The sequence below is a fragment of the Solanum lycopersicum genome, chromosome 1 (assembly GCF_036512215.1).
Source record: "Solanum lycopersicum chromosome 1, SLM_r2.1".
Taxonomy (NCBI): domain Eukaryota; kingdom Viridiplantae; phylum Streptophyta; class Magnoliopsida; order Solanales; family Solanaceae; genus Solanum; species Solanum lycopersicum.
In genome coordinates, this window is record NC_090800.1 from 62,144,298 (window position 1) to 62,158,105 (window position 13,808).

Here is a 13,808-nt window from a genome sequence, read left to right on the forward strand (position 1 = left end):
GATGACGGAATTTGAGTTTGAAGAAATATGCTTTTGAGTTCACTTAATAGACTAAGTATGATCCAACTATGGTTGCCGAGTCTAGGGAAACAATGAGTAGTAAGTTTGTGTCAATTGTGTCTTACTTGGTTTTCAAAAAGTGTGGTACACTATGTTGATAAGGAGACGTATATCTCTCAATTGATGATACATGGCCAAAATATTGAAGAGGAAAAGCTCAAGAAAACGGAAAGAGAGTCCAAGAGGGCAAGAACAAATAATGGTGACTAATTTGATTGACATAAGTGTCCTCAATTCCAGTAAAGTATTTTCAATCAAGGTTCTTCCAATGCTCCGACCTCTAAGTTAACAAAAGATAGGGTGTCTGACCATAAACCTCAAGGTGGTAATGGTTGTGGATTTTCTATAGCAACTTGCACTAGGTGTAGTAAAACAACATAATGGCAAATGTTAAGCCAGTATAGATGATTTCTTTGGTTGTGGAAAAAGTAGTCATAAAGTCAAGGATTGTCTATTGTAAGCTATTAAAGTTAAGGATCATACGCAAACTCAGCCAATGGTTCAGGTTTGGGTGGTCTTCAATCATCAGAGCAGATTTTGTGCTCTTCAGACTCGTTATGGTCATGAGGATTCTTCGAATGTTGTGACCGCTATGTTGAAAGTCTTTCATATAGATGTGTATTCCTTGATAAGTTATCATTTGTTACTCTTTATGTGTCCATGAGATTTTATTTTGGTCCCGAAACCCTTTCTAATCCCCTTCATGTCTTTACTCTTGTTAGTTATACTATTGTTTGTAAAAGAGATTATAGGAAATTTCCTATTTCCATTTCTCATAAAGTTACTGTTGTTGAGCTTCATATGTTAAAGTTTGATGTTAATCTTGTGATGGATTGGATTTATACATGTTATGCTTAAATAGATTGTAGGACCCAATTTATCGCATTCAAGCTACCAAATGAACCAGTTACATTATGAGAATGGTGGGCAAATTATGTTCTTAAGGTTTGTTTTATATCTCACCTAAAGGCTAGGAAGATGATCTTTAAGGGTTGCATCTATCATCATGTTCGGGTTAGGAATATAGATTCTAAAATCCCTGCTCTTGAGTTAATTCTGATAGTAAATAAGTTACTAAAAGTGTTTCCCGAAGATTTTTCATATATTCCTTAAAAGGAAAATAAACTTTAATATTGAACTTCTCCTAGGTATGCAACCTATTTCTTTTCCTCCTTATCATTTGGCCTTGGAAAAATTTAAGGACTTAAAAGATCAATTGAAAGATTGGTTGGGTAAGGGTTTAATTAGACCAAGTATCTCTCCATGGGGTGCTCCGATTTTGTTTGTTCGACAGAAGAATGGTCCCTTCCGAATGTGCATTGACTTATATATAATTAAATAAAATTACTATTAAGAATAAGTATCCTATTCCAACGATTGATTACTTGATTGATAAACTCCTAAGGAGAGAGTTACTTTTCAAAGAGTGACCTTTGGTCGGGTTATTGCCAATTAAAGGTGAAGTAAAATGACATTTTGAAGATGATTTTCGAACCCGATAGAGTCATTATGTATTTTTTAAGATGACTTTTGGTTTGACTAATTTAACTAATGCCCCGAAGACATTTATGGATTTGACAAATAGGGTTTTCAAGAAATATCTTAATATATTTATGATTATGTTTATCGATGATATTTTGATTTACTCCCAAAATGAGGATGAACATGTTGAGCATTTGGGGATTGTGAAACTAAATCTCAATAATTCTGAATTCTATTCTATGTTTAGAAAGTGTGAGTTTTGGTCGAGGTATGTTTTTTTCCTTGGCCATATTATCTCCAGTAAGGGTATTCAAGTGGATCCTAAAAAAATTTAGATAGCTAAATTTGACTAAACCATTATTCACTTCAGGTATGCGAAGTTTCTTGAGTTTGGTTTGTTACTACAAAAGGATTTATGGAAGGAATTTACTCTATCATTTCTCCTTTGACGATATTGACTCGAAAGAAACTGAAATTTTTATGGTCAGAATCATGTGAAAAGTATTTCTAAGAGTTAAAAGATAATCTCACTTCAGCCCCAATTTTTACATTACGGAAAGATCGAATGGTTTTGTGGTTTATTGTGATGCCTCACAAATTGGTTTGGGTTTTCTTTTGATGCAACATGGGAAATCTAACACTTATTCTTCAAGGCAATCGAAGGTGCATGAACAGAATTATCCAACTCGTGATATGGAATTAGCAGCGGTAGTGTTTTCTCTAAAGATTTAAAGGCATTACGTATATGATGTTCATGTAGATGTGTTTACCGATCACAAAATCTTGAAATATGTCGTGGAATCAAAAGTGTTCCAATAATCCCCAAAGGATATAACATGAGTTATTAAAAGATTACAACATGAGTGTCCTAGAACATCCATTCAAGTAAATGTGGTAGTGAATGATCTCAGTCGACTATCAATGAGAAATGTTGCTCATGTTGAGGATGATAAGGAGTTAGTTTGTTATGTTCATATATCAGCCCGATTATATGTTCAATTGGTTAAGTCTAATGAAGGTGGTGTGCTTGTTCTTAAAGGTTCTGAATAATCTTTTGTACCAGATGTGAAGGCTAAGAAAGATCTTGATCTGGTATTAGTAGAATTGAAGAAGTCAGTTTCCAGAAAGGCCATTGAGATTTTTTTCCAAAGAAGGGGGTGGAGTCCTTCAATATCAAGGTACTTCATGTGTTCCGAATGGTGATGAGTTGAGAAATCAAATTTTTATAGAGGCTTAACATTGTCAGTGTTATATTCACCTGAGAGACACCAATATGTGTCGTGATTCGTAAGAAGTCTATTGGTGGAATGATATGAAGAGGGTTATTGAAATATTTATGGCTAAGTGTTTGGATTGTCAACAAGTGAAATTTAAGCATTAGAAAGCGAGTGGCTTGGCTAAAACCATTAGTATCCCTACATGAAAGTGGGAAGACTTGAATAGGCACTTCATTACAAATTTACTGCGTACTCGTCATTAGTTTGATTCAATTTGGATGTGGATCAAATGAAAAAATTGACTAATTTTCTTCTTGTTAAAACTATATTTCCAGACGCTAAATTTTATATTAGGGAAATTGTAATGTTGTGTGGAGTGCCGTTTTCTATTATCTCATATCGTGACACTCAATTCACATCTCAATTTTCAAAGTCATTTCAGATCATTCTTGGTACCTAAGGGAAACTTAACACGACTTTCCACCCTCGGAACGATGGAAAAGTCAAGCATACTAATCAAACCTCAAAAGATATGTTAAGATCTTGCATGATTGATTTTAAGGGTAATTGAGATGACCATTTACCTCTCTAGTTTGATCATAGTAATAAATATCATTTTAGTATTAGGACAGCTCCCTTTTAAGCTCTTTATGGTACTAGGTGTATGTAAGACACTCAAAAATGAACTAAGGCGGCTAGATCCTCACATGTTCATTAAAAGGTTAATAACATGTTAATGAAGTGTTTTACATATTTTATAGTTGATTTGAAGAAGTTAGGAGGTCAAATGTCCAAGAATGACCACACATTCTAAAGTTAGTCTTTAGGCGTACTACTATATTCTAGTGTGCCTTTGCATGTTTTATGTATTGTTTAGTTCCTAAAATGATAGGATATGACCTTAAATGTATATGATCTTATTTATGGTCGAAATGTTTGGGCACGATTCCCCAAGGACCACCCAAACTGTCCTTGAGGAGGACCCAAAAGCTGCCAGTACACTACCTTGGTAATGTCAATCAACGACCATGCAATCGATGCCCCGTTCACTGACCTATGCTCCGTCGATTGGGGGAGTTGTTCCACACTTAGACATGGGAGCTCAACCCCCAAATTGTGACCCTCAGTCATAAATGACGGATGTGCAGGATAGCGTCGTCGTTCAACCAACAGTCCGTCGCTACCATCCATAGTTTGGATCTGCAATCTATCTACATACCAAATAGAGTCTGGTTGGATATTTTGTATAATTTTAGGAATATTAAGTTGGTTAATAATATGAAAACCCCATTCCCAATTCATTATTCAAATTAGACTTTCTCTCTCAAAAGAAACTCTCTCTAGAAACCTCCATTGCAGATCAAGCTCAAGAACATCCGAGGGGATGGAAAATTTCAGTTATGATATGGTAATATCTTGTTAATAGTCGTTATGGTTGAATGGAGTCCCCTTTGGAATGATAGCTTGTTTTATGGTCATGCATGATGATAGTATAATGTCATGAGATAGACTTGAAATGTTTTAGATAAATTGGGGGAAATGTGAATGATGAATGTTGCCTTTGTATATGTGTAATGCATCATAGTTGTCTTTATGTGGATTGGATTCTTTTGCATAAGCTTCCTTCAAAGGAGGGAATATGGGTGTTGAACCTTATAAGGAAGTTTTGAAGCATGCTATGTGACTAGTTGATAAGTCTTTGTATGAACCTATTGGGAAAAAGGAAAGAAAGGGTTTTATGCCATAAGTTGGGATTGTGTTTTGCCCTAAAGTTGACTTAGAGGGATATATGTACCCCTTAACCCTTAAAGAGGAGAAGAGAATTCATATTGACCAACTTGAAGTTGTTAGTTGTCTTTTAAGTTTGATTCAAAGTAAGGTCACCCTAAAAAGGTGCTTAGATTGTACCTAGGCATGATTGGTTAGAAGGCTCCACCAAAGGTGATGATATGGGTTGAAATGACCTAGAAGTTACTTTGCCCTAGTAATGGAAGAAAAGGAAGAGGCCTTTATGGCCAAATCTATTCTATGTATCCCCTAAGATTTGAACTAGAGAGGATTGTTACACTAAATCTCTAGAAGGAGTGGTAGTGGACCTTAAGAGTTCCAACATGTATTTTATGATTGGTTAGAATCCGGAATTTCTATAGTCCTAAGTTAGAAGGAAGTCTCTAAAGGCTATAGATGAACTACCTAATGTGATGACCCTTGTAGGCTTGAATCCGGAACTAGTTACATTGATAAGACTTGGTGGTAAAATGTGATGAGATATTGAATTACCCTTGGTACTCATGGTGTATTTAAGGCCTCATGTGGTTGGGTAGCATGACCTAACTTGATCTTCATGAATACCTTTAGGTGATAAACTTATAGGAGTAGAGACGCTTGAGGAGTACCTCCTGATGGTTGGGTTAGTAATCTCCTTGAGATGATATTAGGAGTGGAAACCCTCAAGGATGTCAAACCTTCTTATGTGAAGGGTGTATGGGATTAATCTTGACTTGCCTTGACCTTGGTGTTTAAGGGCATGATGTGATTAGTCTTACCCAAATGGGAGATAATGTAACTAGATAGTACGATTATGAATGCCTATAATCGTCCTATGTTGAGTTCTCTTGAACTTTTGTTATGTTGAGAATCACTTTGGTGTGATGATAATGAAGGGTTTGCAGAAGCTTAGAACCCAAGAGAGGGATGATGTGCTTAGTTATTATGGTTGGTGAGTTAAAGATCTCTTAAGGTAGGTATAAGTTGATCTTAAATGGGATTACCCTGAGTGGGGAATGATGACTTGAAGAGTAAGGTGGTAGGTATCTCTATATTTTCCTTCTATTCCTACTCAAGCTTGAAACCAAAGAGTTCTAAGTAGCTTGTTCATGATGGAGTCTTGCATATAAGTATAAGTTGCATGTTCTCCGTATGTTATACATGTCTTATGTTGTTGTGCATCTTAAATGTTAAATGTGCATTTGACTTCATGAGATGATGTAAGGAGCATGTTGAATGTCACGTATAATGGGTGGTGTTTTGGTCCCACAATGAGAAATTGAGTCTCCCTTAAATGAGAAAAATATGAGTCCCTTTAAAAATGTGTCAATTTTGTGACTTAAGAAGTGTGAACATAGGCTCACTCTTGAGAAGTGATGGTATGTCTAGATAATGTCATTATGTGTGCCTATGAATTGTAAGAATTTTCGTAAATGATGTGTGTTTATGAAAACTAGTGTCATGCTAGAAATTGAAACCTATGTGAAATAACTTCCTATTGAATTGATGTGTGAGGCGTGATTTACCATTTTGACTTCATAAGGAAGGGACTATGAGCATGCTTTGGTTAAAAGTGGAGAAGTCCTCCAAAAAAATGAATTGACCTTTGTGCATTTCATTTATATGAACTTTGATGACATGTTAGTATGTTGAGGAGAAGGAAATTTTTCTCCTTGAACACAACTAAACATGAAGATGTTATGTATGGCCTAAATGGTATTCTGCCTAAGTGATAAGGATCTTTGGTGATCTACATTACACATGACCTATGTGCCTTAGTATGAGTTGGTTATTTGCTCATTGAGTGATGATGCTGAATACGCTTATGTGTGATTTAAATGATAATGTATGTTTATCTCTTAATGAAATGAAGAGTAAAGACCATATCATCATTAGGATAAGTATGTTCCTCCTATGAACATGAGAAATGACTATGCGTTTGATACATTAAGGAGTGATGAGTGAAGGTTTCTACTTGCTTGTGTTACCTTGAGTTCATGATCGTACGGAGTTAGTGTTCCTTGTAATTTTTGTGCGTTGACTATTTTATGATGATATGTTGAATGTTGTGAGCTGCTATATGGGTCTTTGAGTCATTGAAAGTGTTTAGAATGTTTCCAAGTGTCATTCGAGGACGAACGTTCCCAATTGGGGGATATTGTAAGACCCTCAAAAATGAACTAAGGTAGCTAGAACCTCACATGTTTCTTAAAAGTTTAATAACATGTTAATGAAGTGTTTTACAGCTTGTATAATTGATTTGAAGAAGCTTAGAGGTCAGTCCAAGAATCACCAAGACGCTCAAAAGTTAGTCTTTAGGTGTGCTAGTGTGCCTTAGCATGTTTTACGTATTGTTTGGTGCATAAAATGATTGGATAGGACCTTAAAATGTGTATGATCATATATAGGGTCGAAATTTTTGGGCACAACTCCTGAAGGACTACCCAAAAGGCCCTTGTGGAGGACCCAAAAGCTGGTAGTGCACTGCCTTAGCAGTGTCAATCAACGACCATGCAATCGACGCCCCGTTCGCTGACCTATGCTCCGTCGATTAGGGGCATTTCTCCACACTTATACATGGGAGATCAGCCCCCAAATTAAGACCCTCGGTCACAGACAACGAATATGCAGGACAGTGTCGTTGTTCCACCAACGGTCTGTCACTGCCATCCATAGTTTGGACCTGCAATCTGTTTGCTAAATGCTGCCAAGTGAGGGTGAATTGGGAAATTCACCCCACGTTCCAAATAGAGTCTAGGCGGTAATTTTGTCTATTTTTAGGTATATTAAGTTGGTTAATAACATGAAAACCCCATTCACAATTCATTTTTAAAAATTAGACTTTCCCTCTCAAAAGAAACTCTCTCTGGAAACCTCCATTGGTAATCAAGCTCAAGAATAGCCTAGAGGATGGATTCTCATGCTTTATTCTCAAAATTTTGTGGAATTCTCATGTAGTAAGGTATGGTAATCCTTCATCCTTAGTTAATCTTCCATCTAAGGAGTTCTTTCAAAGGTTTTCAAAGAGAATTCATGATCAAAATTGTTATCTTTCAATCTAGGCATTGGTTCATTGTCAAATTTATTTCAAAAGCATCCTAATAATAAATTTATGATTATATAGTGTTTTAATGATTAATTTTAATCCAATTTCATGAATAACTCTTGATCCTAATAATTTCTCAAATTGACTTATAATGCGGGTCTTGTGATCTTGATTAGATTATAATGTATTTATGATTCGATTGTGTTGAATTGTCTATTACTATTATTATCTATTTAAATTGGTAATTAATTGTTGGTAATTTATAAATGATGATCAAAGCTTGGAGAATTTGTAAGTTCACCCTAATCCTTAGCCTATGGTAGTTGAATTGACATTGTGCGGTATGGTCCACTTATGGTGGCGGTGTTTACATTCTTGTCATTCTTTACGTGTTGTATCATAGCCTTGAAGGAAATTTGTGTAGTATGATTCAATGTGATGAGTATCATCTCTAATACTATTATCATGTTATAGGTGTATTGATGATCTTTCCTACATGTGAACAATTATGTTAAGGTTAGGTATGGTCTATATTTGTTTGGTTATGATGAATGTCATTCTAGAATGACCCCCTACCTATGTACCCATATATGAATGTGTGGTCTTAAGTATGATTAGGAATCTTAGATCAAATGATGAAGATGTCTTGTCTCCTATGCTATAATGTTGGTGTGTGGTCTATAGTCCCTAATAATCTATGTGTGAGTTGCTTATGACTTGAGGGATATGAATATGTGGTGACTCCTTGAAGAGTGGTTATCTCTCTTATGTGATCAAGATGACCAATGCTGGCACACACACAACTCATGCATGACTACAAGTGTAATATATTCATGAAAGTATGAAAGATGTATTTTAACTAGGATGATTTGATAGGTGTACTAGTATAGGTAAGGATATGGAACTTTACCTATACATTGTCATGTGTACCTTGATAGAATAGTTCTTACGGTGATTCATTATGGATAAAAGTATGAATGTATGATTAAACTATGAACATGATAATTCTTAGATGATAATAAATTCTTGATTGTGAGGGATTAGAAGTGATCTTAATTTTATGTTATGAAGTAAAGTATATGAATGATAAAGCATGATCATGTAGTGTCTAAATGTGTTTATGTGAAAGGTTTCCTCATATATGTACACGTAGACGCACAATAAATGAATGAAGCATGTTGTGATAATCTAGTAAAGTAGGGTCTTTTGAAAGGTATTGGTCAATTCTACTCTAAAATAAACTATGCTATGAATATGATATGTCCATGTGAAAGGATATTCTCACATGATTAGGTTTTGATGAAAGGACATTCTCATCATTAACCTATGAGCTATACATATGAGGGGTTAATCTCCTAAAGCCTATTTTTATAAGTAATGTTGATAAAGACTTCTCAAAAAGGGAACTTAGCTTAGCACCGAGTGAACTTGACAATGAGAGGTTCCCCTTCCCAAAAAGGAAGGTATGTTCACCAATGTCCTCATAAGGTGGAAACTACAATGCCAATTGGCATAAAGAGGGTTTCAATTATACATCTCCTAGTTCCTTAACTATGTTGCCCCCATAGGACCCAGCAAGTGGATCTACCTAATATGCTAGCATGATTTTAATGTTCTACCTTGGAAAGTAGAGCACTTCTTTTCGGTTTGGGGTTCCATTACATCGGATTCCATGTTTAGCTCACATCGTCTAATGTTGGTTGAGGCTAAGGTTTCCCTAAAGTAAAATGGACAATGGAAGTAAGATGATGAACCCTAACTAGGATCACCTAAGGGAAGTTGCTTAGTGTATGTGAGGGTATGGGACTTTACCTAATTGCACAAGTAGCTCTTGAAAGGAATTCTAGGAGGGAGTTTTAAATGTATATATATATATATATATATATATATATATATATATATATATATTTCTCTTATGCATTACATGGTAATATTGTTCTACTTGCATGATTATATGTATGATGTTGGTCTCATTGACTATATGACAAAAGGCTTACTTGATATGCATTTGTTGACTATTGTCTCATTATGATGATATTGGTAGTATTGACTTGCATGTTGCCTTGAAATAAGTATAAGGACTAAATGAGTCAATATTATGATGCGATGAGTCTTATATGAGGCTCATAAATTATGTTGGGTCATATGTGAAGTATGTTCTCATGGTATGACTATGTTTCTATGAATATGTTTAAGTTAATGAAGATTGATTAATGTTCACTTTGGTGACTTTAAGGTGATTCTTGAGTGTGGATAGTGGAATGGACATTATTTATGTGTTGCACTAAGTATTACTAACGGGTTACTTGGGGGTAAAGGAATTAATGTAAAAGAAGATAAGACTCTGAAAATATTGAATGTGCCTTAAATGTGAAATATCTCTTTATGTAATGTTATTGCTATTGTACATGTCTATATGAGGTATGTGAACTATATGATGTTTATTGTGGTAATGCTTCATGAAGTTTTACTAAAAGACATGACACATGGTTTCTAACTAAATGTTCTCTTCCAATGCATGTTTTTGCATGTGCATTCTTGTACTAATGTCATTCTTCTTCATCTTTTACACAAAGTGTAGGTGGTGATGGCTAGAGGATGTCTCCAAAAGTGAAGAGCTTGATAGTTGTTTCCCAAGCTCCAAAAAGGGGATCCTTAAGATTCAAGGATTTCCTATGTCAAGATGTTATTTAAAGTATGTGTAAGGGCTTACATATATTTTATGTTGTTAAGGGTCGTGTCCCTATTCTACTCTATTGATGTTGAGTCTAAAATGGCAAAAGAGATGTGCTAGCATATGATGTGCTATCAAAAATATTTAAATTTTCCACTAAATTTCCTAAGACAATGCGATGAATGATGTCTGTGGGCTTGTGCAAGACCTCTGAGAGGTCAAGTCTGCCATGTTACTTCTAGGGGGTGCTCCCCGTTGTTACAGTGAGGCTCTCCTAATTCTTGGTTTGAAGTTGGTGTGGTTTCTTAATAGGGATCGAGTTGGTAAATGAGGTAATGAGAAAGGTTCGAATCATTTGCCAAAGGTTGTAAATGGCTTAAAGACAAAAAAAATCTTATGCTAATGTTAGAAAATGAGAGCTTGAATTTAATGTTGACGATTGGGTTTACTTGAAAATTCCACCTATGAAGGGTGTAATGAGATTTGGAAAGAAAGGAAAGCTTAGTATTTGCCATGTGGTGCAATAATTTTGAGGTGTATTGACAAGGTTGCTTATTAACTTGACTTTTCTAATGATTTAGCATCGATACATATGGTATTCCATTTCTGTTTGTTAAATAAGTGTGTTGGAGATCTGACATCCATTGTACCTTTGGAAGGTTTAGGATTTAAAGAAAAAAATTCTTATAAAGGGTTTCTAGTTGAGATTCTAAATTGACAAATTTGGAAGTTAAAAAAAACAAGGAAGTTGCTTCTTTAATGGTTGTTTAGAAGAATCATATCTATGAGGGTGATATTTGGGAGGACGAAGCGGATGTGATATCCCGATATCTTCATCACTTTCCCTCTAATTTTATTCTAGATTGAGGTATTAGTCCCTCATGGTTAATTTTTTCAAATTCATGTGTTTTAGTCATTCTTGTATTTACATATGTAAGCATGTTAATAAAAAGTCGATGTTATGTTATGGTTTATCTTGGAGTGATTCTCCATGTTTATATGTACATATAATAAGGTTTACATTCATGTTGGGTTTTAGTTTCTCTCTTACGCTATCCATTCTAGCTTGAGTCTCTTTCGAGGACAAATATTCCGAATGGGCAGATATTACAACACCTCAAAAATTGAAAGTTCAATTGAATTAAAGAAGTTCAGAAAAAGATATTATCACAGGAATCTAATGCTACAGATTGACCTACGGTTCGTAGAGCTTCCTACGTATCGTAGAAAGGTCCCTTAGACACTGGGTAGGATTTTGGAATCCTAAGATTACGGGTAGCGAGGACGAGCCTGGAAATTTTGACGGTTCGTAGATGGCACTCATAGAATTGATCTCAGCTTAGCAAAATTTTGGACTTAAATTTAAGGTCTATGGACCGCAAACTTGATGACAGATCGTAGTTTGGTCCAGTGAAAAGTAATATAATTTTAGGTTTCTGAAATTGGTTCAACGGTTGACCAGTACGGCGTAGGTCCATTTTGTAAAAGTCATCTAACAGGTATTTATAAAGGCATTTGGATCTTCCCTATGTTTTTAGTACCTATATTATATCGTTTTGGCCCTAATGCTAAGACCTATCACTATCTTTCAACTCCTAATTTTACCCAAACCTTTTCATTCTCTCAAATCTCACATTTCATCCAAGTTCATCCCCTCTAGATTCTCTCAAGTTTCGAGGTTCATAACTAGAATTAAAGTTTAAAGTCTCCTTTTTCCTCCTTTGATTTTGGGATCTGAACATCAAGGTATGTGTGAATTCATCAATGGATTTAATTCACCCATTTAGTCCCAAAAGATCTCAATTCTCTAAATTTAATTTCATCAAAATTGATTAGGGTTTCATCAAATTCTCCATGTGTCTTCATTTTTATTATTCAATTGTTTGATTTTAGTCTTCTTAATTTAATTTCGTTACATGTTTTACAATTGATTTTGTATGAATCCATGCATCATTCATGATTTTGACTATGAATTAATGAAGATATGGATTTATGAACAAAGCTATGAATTTCTGAACGTTGATTTATGAATGTCTATGCATAATTTATAAAAAGGGGTTTTGTAATCTAAAGGTTGCTTTTAAGATAGGCATCAATGAAATTGTGAAAGATTTTCTCACATTTTAAGGAATCATGGTTTGTTAAAGGTTTTCTTACACATGCATGATGCATAATTTAAGGAGCTACTCCATGATGATTTAATCTTCTATTTGTAATTTAGTTGTGCTTTTCCATGTATAATGTTATGTTTATGAAAAGACTATTCTGTTGGGATTTGACTTAGCATCGGGAGAACTTAAAGATGTAGGCTCAAATAGAATAGTCTCTAGTAGATACCTCTAGTTTCAAACTATGTTCCCCCTAGGATAGTGTTAAATGACCTAGATAGTGGATCCAAAATAGCATATGAATCATGATAAAGAGTTCTACCTTGGAAATTAGACTCTTCCTTATCTGTATGAGAGTTACATCGGATTCCATATTATAGTTTGTATGCTTTATTGTCATTCAAGGCTAATATCCCACAAAACGTACTCAAGTTACTTCAAATGTTTTATGAGTCTTTCACTGTGGTTTAAGATGCATTGATCATGTTCATGATTTATGATGCTTCTTTAAAAGTTTTTAGTGTAATTTAGATTGGTCATACATACCATGTTTTCCTTTATGTCCCCTTATTATCATGTTTTACATTCTTATACATATCACTCATACTTAGTACAGTTCCAGTACAAATTAATATTTGTGCTTACATTGTCTTATAATGTAGGGTCAGATATTTCTCCTCCTCTCGCTTGTGGCTAGTGATTGAGTGCTTGATTGTCGAAGACTTGGTGAATCCTCATGTTCCGAGGACCATGCCACCTTTACTTTGTGCTTATGTTTTAGTTTCCAGATGTTGTACGTAGTGTACTGGTTACGTCTCATATTCTTCCTTAATGTATTAGATTTGTTTGTTTAGACTATTTGTCGACTTCCACTTTTATGCCAAACTCTTTCCTTTTATGAGAGTCTCTATTTTTTTCTATTATGTTGTGTTGTATGTATGTCAAGTAGTTTGTATAGGCCTCTTGGGGTCTTATGTTCCATGTCCCTTCTAGGGTGTACTTTGGATCACGATACTAACTATGGATGGCTCAGGTACCACACTACTACACTGACTGCAAAATAGCTCTGACACCACATCGGCACACTAATAATTTATGTTTGGGTTCTGCGAGAGGACTAGGTATGTGATTGTGGTTGCATGAGAAGACCATACATTTGAATTTGTGATCATATGGGACAAGAATCTAGTTATTGTTGTTTCACAACATGTGACTAAGAGTCTATCTGGTTTGTTACTTGTTATATGCATTATTCTGTGTTACTGAATTACAGTGAATTGTTTACATTCGAATCTTTGACCATCTGTGTGATCCTACTAGTATATTGTGGTTTGTATAATAATAGTTTACCTATTCTTTCCTTGTTAAGTCCAGGGTATCTTACCACTGCAAATTCAAGACCTTAGTTAAGAGATGTTTGAATTCGAATTTTAGGGTGAGCTACATCTTTCAAG